The 6908-nt window shown below is 54.3% G+C and overlaps 1 protein-coding gene across 1 annotated transcript in view; it reads right to left on the reverse strand.

The window, feature by feature from the left end:
* Positions 1-6908, reverse strand: part of ELFN1 (extracellular leucine-rich repeat and fibronectin type III domain containing 1) — a 60957-nt gene that overhangs the window by 32433 nt on the left and 21616 nt on the right. The window contains exon 2 of the mRNA XM_011977543.1: positions 6731-6889. The gene's annotated coding sequence lies outside the window, so the exon portion shown is untranslated. The remainder of the gene's footprint in view (positions 1-6730; positions 6890-6908) is intronic.

Consider the following 6908-nt stretch of genomic DNA (forward strand, 5'->3'; position numbering starts at 1 on the left):
AGCTCAAGCCAAGGCTGGACTGCAGGGTAGTAGGACCTCGGGGTGGGCAGAACCTCAGGGTGGGCAGGAGATGGGAGCAAGTGGAAGGGGAGCAGGCACAGCTGAGAGGACTCCTGGCTTCTCATTCACTTACAGACCCTCACCCCCAACTCACTGAGGAAGAACACAGAGAGGTTACATGACTTGCCTCTGTGTGCACAGCTGGTGAGCAATGGCACCCACAGTTAAACCTGGGCCTGGGACAGATCCCTCCCGCTGGGTGCCAAAGAGCAGGTCAGAGACCAGGGGTCAGAGGCCAGAGTTCAAAGTCAGGGGGAGGGTCTACAAGGGGAGGAGGCCAGAGTTCAGGCTGAAAGACAAAGTCTGCGGCAGGGATGGGCAAACTGGGGCCGGAGGCAGCCTTCAGGAGCTCTGACCCAGGGGAAGGAGGGAATCTCCAGGGCCTGCCCAGCGGGAGAGGCCAGAGGCAGGGGGCCGGGCATCTGCAGTCACACCCTCTGTCTGCTAATGAAGTTACAGGAGTCACATGATGTAAATGACAGGAGGAAATTAAAAGACCAGTGAAGATCTAGGAGCAGAAGCTGGATCCCTGCAGCCTGGCCTGCTGCAGGAGCAGGTTGATTGTGGCGGGGAAGGGGCTCTGCAGGAGGCAGAAGCTGGCAGGAGACCCAGGTGCCGGGGAGGGGAAAGGAACAGCTCCCTTCTCATCCAGGGTGGCCCATGGGGTGACTCCGTCCAGGCTGGGCTTGGGCAGTTCTGAGTGTGTGCAGAGGTGAGATAGGATGGAGGCAGCGGCTGCCCTTGTGCTGGGCTCCTGTGAGGAAAAGCAGCCAGGTGTGGGGTGGAGGCGGAAGCAGGGAGAACCCAGGCTGGGTTAAGGGATGCCCCTGGAGGATGCCCCAGAATGGGCCGTGGCTCATCTTACAAATGTCAGCATGCACCTTGTGAATACCACCGGGACAAGGTCTATTGCCTGACATCTAGTAGGTGCCAAATAACCACTTGGCAAACGAATAAGACATGTAGTAAGCACCAACCGAAAGGCAGCAGTGACCGCCGTGGGCAGGAGAATGGCTCAGGTGTTGGCTGCTACCTTCCTAATGATAAGGAACAGACTTAGCTGGTGTATTCCCTTCCTCTTCACCTCTATGCACTTCCTGGTTTCCTGCCTGAGATGCAGATACAATGGCCGGAGGTGTGGCAGCCATCCTGAGGCCATGAGGACAAATGTCCACAGCTGCAGAGCAGGAAGCTACAAGGAACCTGGGCCACTGACAACCCCCTTAGGCTGTGTACCAGCTCCACTGCCACCCTCTTTGCATAAGAAAAATGACCCCCATGTGGGGTTCAACCATGCAGTGTTTAGGTTTGTCTTGCACAGACAAACTCAGTCCCTAGCTGACACAGCATAAAATACTACTGAATCATTTTATGAGAAAGTTACTCTCACTTTAATACTCTTAATTACAACAAGAAGAAAGTCTCAGATCAGGGTTGGTGAGTCTTGAACACCTCTGCACACTTACCGCTCTCCCGTTTTAATAAAGCAATAGCAGGCCTTGGGCTCCGAACCTCCCCCGGGGCTACAGCATCCAACTAGAATTTAATAACATTGTTTTGTTTCCACTGAATTTATTTTTATGATTATGAATTCTATTTATGGCAAGAGAGGCTTGTTTTCCATTTGTAGTAGTGCTATAAAGCTTCCCTTTTAAATAAATGTATTTAGGTTTTAAAAAAGTGAATGGATTTAGAGGAAGGCGGTAGGCTTGAAGTCGGAGGTGGTGTGGGGAGTGGTGAATGGAGTCTGGTGGGGATGCTGCCCAGCCCTGCACTGCTGCTTTGAGGGACAGTCTGTCCCGGGCAGAGGGAGCCGGCAGGGCTGGGGTGGTTAAGCCTGGCCCCTCCGCATGCTGGGAGCTGAGCCTGTCGCAAGAGGGTTTGTTCAGCCTGGAGACAGGGGATGGGTTTCCCTTGGGGCTGGGGAATCTCTAGAAGACGCAGCCTCAGAGGCGTAGGCTGGTCAAGTGGGCGATGAGTTGTGAGCAGTGACTTGAAGCTGTCCTGGTCACTGAGCCACTAACTCAACGTCCCAGGCTCCTTCCATCCTGCCCGTGTGAGGCAAGACTTCAAACGCGGGGGCTCCGGGAGCTGGCGTGACCTTTTGCTGATTAGCTCGCGCTGTTTGCTCGGCAGCCGCCAGCTGATCTCTGGACGGCGGCTCAACACGCCAGGCACAGCCGCCTGTCACCCTCCGGCAGATAAATAACTGCTCCTGGAGAGGTGGGGGAGGGGAGCCGGGCGTGCGGCAGTGTTGGGGGAGCGGCTGCACGCAGCATGCGGGGATTGGTGAGGTGGCCTTGGGCGAGTCGCTGGGATGCCAGCCCTGCATTTCAGCAGCACCTCTGCCAGCAAGGGCATCGCTCCCACTCCCCAGAGAGGGAAACTGAGACCTACGGAGGGGAAGGGGCTTGCAGACAGGGTCTGGGCTCACCTCTCTGGGCTCCCAGGCCCTACTGTCTTGAACAGGCCTCTACCTCCTATCATAGCCGCCGGCTCACCCCCGGCCTCTCTCCCTGGTGCTGAACGAGTCCAGCCAAGGTCATCCAGGGTCACAGGATACCAGAGAGCCCCTTCTAAAGTCTCAATCACTGCCTGGATAAAAGCAACTTCTAGGGACCAGGCCTTGAATGCAGGAATGGAGGAGAGGGGCAGAGGTGTTAGAAGCTGGGAAACTTCAACTCGCTGAATGACAAAAGGATGTCCCTAGAAGGGATCTCGGAAACAATGCGTCCCATCCCCAAGTTCCTGAGGAAGACCAGCGGAGCAGCTGCCTCCAATGTCAGACCGCACAGGAGCCAGGGCCCATCTGTCTTACCACCTGCCTTCTGAGGTGGGCCGGGCTGGGAAGCGTCCCATCTACTTATTCAACAAACGTTTATGCACCGTCTCCCACCTGCTGGGCTCTGAGGCTCACAGCACAGTCAGCAGCGTGGAGCTGATGCAAGAGAGAAGACAGAGATTTCATGCCTGGAGAGGACTCTGGAGGCTATGGGGATGGGGTGATCCCACCAGGTTGCGGTGAGCCTGAAGGAGCCTCAACTTGGGCTGGGATGGAAGGACAGGCATCTCTGGGAGGAAGGAACAAACTAACACGGATGGAGCATCGGTGTTCTGGAGACTGCTGAGTTCCCATTCCATGCTCAGGGCAATGCCCAGTGTGGTTGAATGAGCACCTACTTGATGCCAGGCAGTCTACACATCCCACTGAAGGCTTCCCTCCCGGGAGGGGCCTTATTTTCCCTATTTTATAGATAAAATGTGGGCAGGGACTTGAAGCTGTCCTGATAAAAGACGAGAGATAAAAGAGGGAGGTCAGAGGTAGAAAATGACTTGCGCAGCATTTCACATCCAAAACCCGTCAGGGCAGAGGTGGTCTGACCTTTAAAAAGGAAAGAAAGCCTAGGTGTGGTGGTTCACGCCTGTAATCTCAGCACTTTGGGAGGCTGAGGCGGGCTGATCACTTGAGGTCAGGAGTTTGAGACCAGCCTGGCCAACACAGCAAAACCCCGTCTCTACTGAAAATACAAAAATTAACTGGGCATGGCAGCAGGTGCCTGTAATCCCAGCTACTTGGGAGGCTGAGGCAGGAGGATCACTTGAAAATTGGAGGCAGAGCTTGCAGTCAGCCGAGATTGCACCACTGCACTCCAGCCTAGGCGACAGGGCAAGATTACAAAAAAAAAAAAAAAAAAGAAAAAAAAAAAAAAAAGAAAAGAATCAGACAAACTTGGGGGACAGGGTGTTCCAGGCAAAAGGACCCCCATATGTAAAGACACAGAGAGGGAAGGCCCATGGCTGCCGCTGACCATCTCAAGCAAAGCTCAGCTCAGGCCTCCCAACCACTGTCCCATCCCCAATGGCTGTGCAATGGCCTGGGGTCCACACAGCCCAGTCCGCTAGCCTCACCCTAACTGTCCACACTCTGCCGCAGCCCTGTGGGCCTCTGTGTTCTGTCTGCCGCAATGTGGGTCTCAGTCTGGAGGCCGGGGGTTCCTGGGCTCCTGGCATGGTCCGAGCTGCCGCCCCCTCCCCCAGACTGCCCTGTCTTCCCAAGAGCTCCCAGCCCAGGGAGGCCCCATCAAGAGAGGGTCTGTGGGGACATCCTCACATTTCAGGTGGGGACACTGTCGCCCACAGAGGGGCAGGTGCAGATCACTGTCACAGGGCTTTGCTTCGGTAGGTGATCACACAGATTGGATGAATAAGTGAAGAACTGAAAACCGGGATTTCTGTTTCTGAGCGTGCTCTCTCGCTCTCGCTCTCTTTCGCTCTTTTTCGCTCTCATTCTCTCTCACTCGCTCTCATCTTCTCACTCTCTCGCTCGCTCTCTCTCTCTTCAAGGTTTTTCCTTCCCATGTCTCTCTGAGCCTCTGGCTGTCTCCTCCTCTTTCTGGAAGTCTCTATATTTTCTGGATCTCTCTGTTCCTCTCTCATCTCCTCCTCTTCCCACACTCCCTGCCCTTCCCTCCCCTCCCCTCCTCTGGCCTCTGGATGTTTGGGGCACAGGCTGAGTAGGGGTCCCACAGGCTGGCCTCAGTGGCAGCTGCCACCACCCATCCCTGCGCAGCGGACCCACCCCGGGTTCGTTCCCTCGTTTCCACTTTCTAGGCCAACCGACAGACCCACATGGAACACAGAGTCTGCACACAGGAACGACATCGCTGCACTCTGAAGACGCAGCCTGGACCCGGGGCTCTCACTGTGAACCCCCCAGGAGCCTGGTCCATATATTCCCAGGAGGAGGGGGATCTTCCCTGAAATACAAAGGTGGTATCAAGGTCAGCAGGGCTTGGAGGGATCCCAGATGGGAAGGAGAGACTATCCCACTGGGGAGGAGGAAGACCACAGATGGGCCCAGGTAGGGCTGGCGTCTGAGTCCCTGCTGATCCTGGCTCGGGCAGGGCAGCCCCTCTGTGCGTCAGGGAACTCCAGGCTGGGGGCATGGAACACCTGGGGCCTCGCCCCCACTTTGTGAAGATTTTGCTGGGTGGTCTCGGGAGTGAGTCCCTTCCCTTCTCTGGGCTTCAAGTTCCTCATCTATACAACGAGAAAGATAGGTTCATGATCCCGAAGGTGTCTTCCAGGCCTAATATTCTAGGTAATATTCAAGGCAGTAGAGCAGGACAGAGCTAACAGCGCAGTGGACCAGGGGCTGGGGCCTGGGCAGGGAGCAGCCTGTCCTGTGGACCCCATCGCCTGCCAGCCTTTGTGGGAAGGAAGGAGAAAGACGTGGAGAAACGAACACTGGCCTGTGAGTTAGAGGAGACTTATTGCCCCGATCTGACTCTGCATCACTATGTGGCCCCCCGGGCCTCAGTTTTCCCACCTGTAACATGAGACAGCTGCAACAGATGCAACTTGAGGGCCTCCCAAATTGGAGATGCTACAAGCTGTTGGCAGGGCCAGTGCTGTGCGTGGAACTCCTCCCTACCAAGTCCTGGTGAGGCTTTCAAATAATGCCACAGTGGCAGGGGCGAGGGGGCAGGACAGAGCCCAGGAAACGAGGTCCTCTGGGATCCCTCCCCAGAGCCCAGTTCAACTTGTCTTCCTGAGAAGCCTCCCTCTAAAAGCTGAGGAGGGGTCTGGGGACTCATCTGATCATCAGCAGAAAAAGGCAAGACTTGGGAGGTTCTAGATGGATTGTCTGTCCCCCCACGTAACGAAGGAGAGAACCCGAAAATTCCCAGATGCCTTCCTCTTGTGGTCCATTGGAATTGGCAGAACATAAGCAGCACAACCACTTTAAATAAATTCAATATATAGAACTCTTTAATATGGAAGATGAGTTATTTATTGAGGAAACCCACAGTCTAAAATCCAGACTTTTCAGTGTACTGTGTCACTTAATATCGCCTCCTTCTGGTCAAGTTAGATATTACAACCAAGCTCTATTAGACAAACTATGTAACAGGACCTGCTAAATTTGAAAGCTGCTGAGTTGGAGTCCCAGAACTGGATGAAGTTTCCCAAATCCAAAGTACAGTTGCCCAGAGAGGACATATCTGCTATTTCTGAAAAAAGCTGCAGAAAAAAAACTTGTCCAGCTACCTTCCCACTGCAGGATGAAACTCAGAAAAGACACTGCATAATTGGGTCACCAAAAGATCTGGCAAGCCATTGGGATGGAGACCTCCACCCCCCTATTCACCCAGGCATTCAATTCAACAATTTGTATATATTGTTCCAGACAAGAACCTGTTTCAAATATATACTGCAAGTCAATATTAACCTATGTGACCTACGCCATGTTATTCACATATGGCGTAGTGGTTTTATGCTCCAACACTGGACCATATCTGTTCACAAAAGTGGTAGAAGATAAAGTCTCCTCTAATCCTCAGGGTTGATCCTGGCTTGTCAGGAAGGATAATGGGCATACCCCGAGTATGGCCACCACCTACTTAGACCATTTCCGGGTCCTCCGTCAGCCCCAGGCTCCTCTTGTCCAATTCCAAGGCCACCCCTGTGGCCTCTGTCCACTCTCTGCATCTGAGGGCAGCACCACTGAACCAGGGTCAATCCCTAAGAAACGCTTATTTCTGCAGGACACCTGGCTCTGTCTCCGTCTCCTTCCAGGCACACCTACTCACAGGTCATTAGGAATTGTTCCTGTCCCCCTTCCCTGCAACCCCCTGCATAGAGCATGAGGAACAAGAGCATACCTTACTTGCGTGTCAGGGCCTGCCAACAACCTGGTGTACCAGCGAGGAATAGGCTGGAGGATTCCTCCCTGCCGGGCTCATAGACATGTTCGCCTCATTCTAGCACACAGGACAGCCTGGGTCCAGACAAACTGTAGGACAAATGGTCGCCAAGGCAGCTGCACCTGCACAGAGATAGAGGGG

Source organism: Mandrillus leucophaeus, unplaced genomic scaffold, assembly GCF_000951045.1.
Source record: "Mandrillus leucophaeus isolate KB7577 unplaced genomic scaffold, Mleu.le_1.0 Scaffold180, whole genome shotgun sequence".
In the NCBI taxonomy this organism is placed as follows: Eukaryota; Metazoa; Chordata; class Mammalia; order Primates; family Cercopithecidae; genus Mandrillus; species Mandrillus leucophaeus.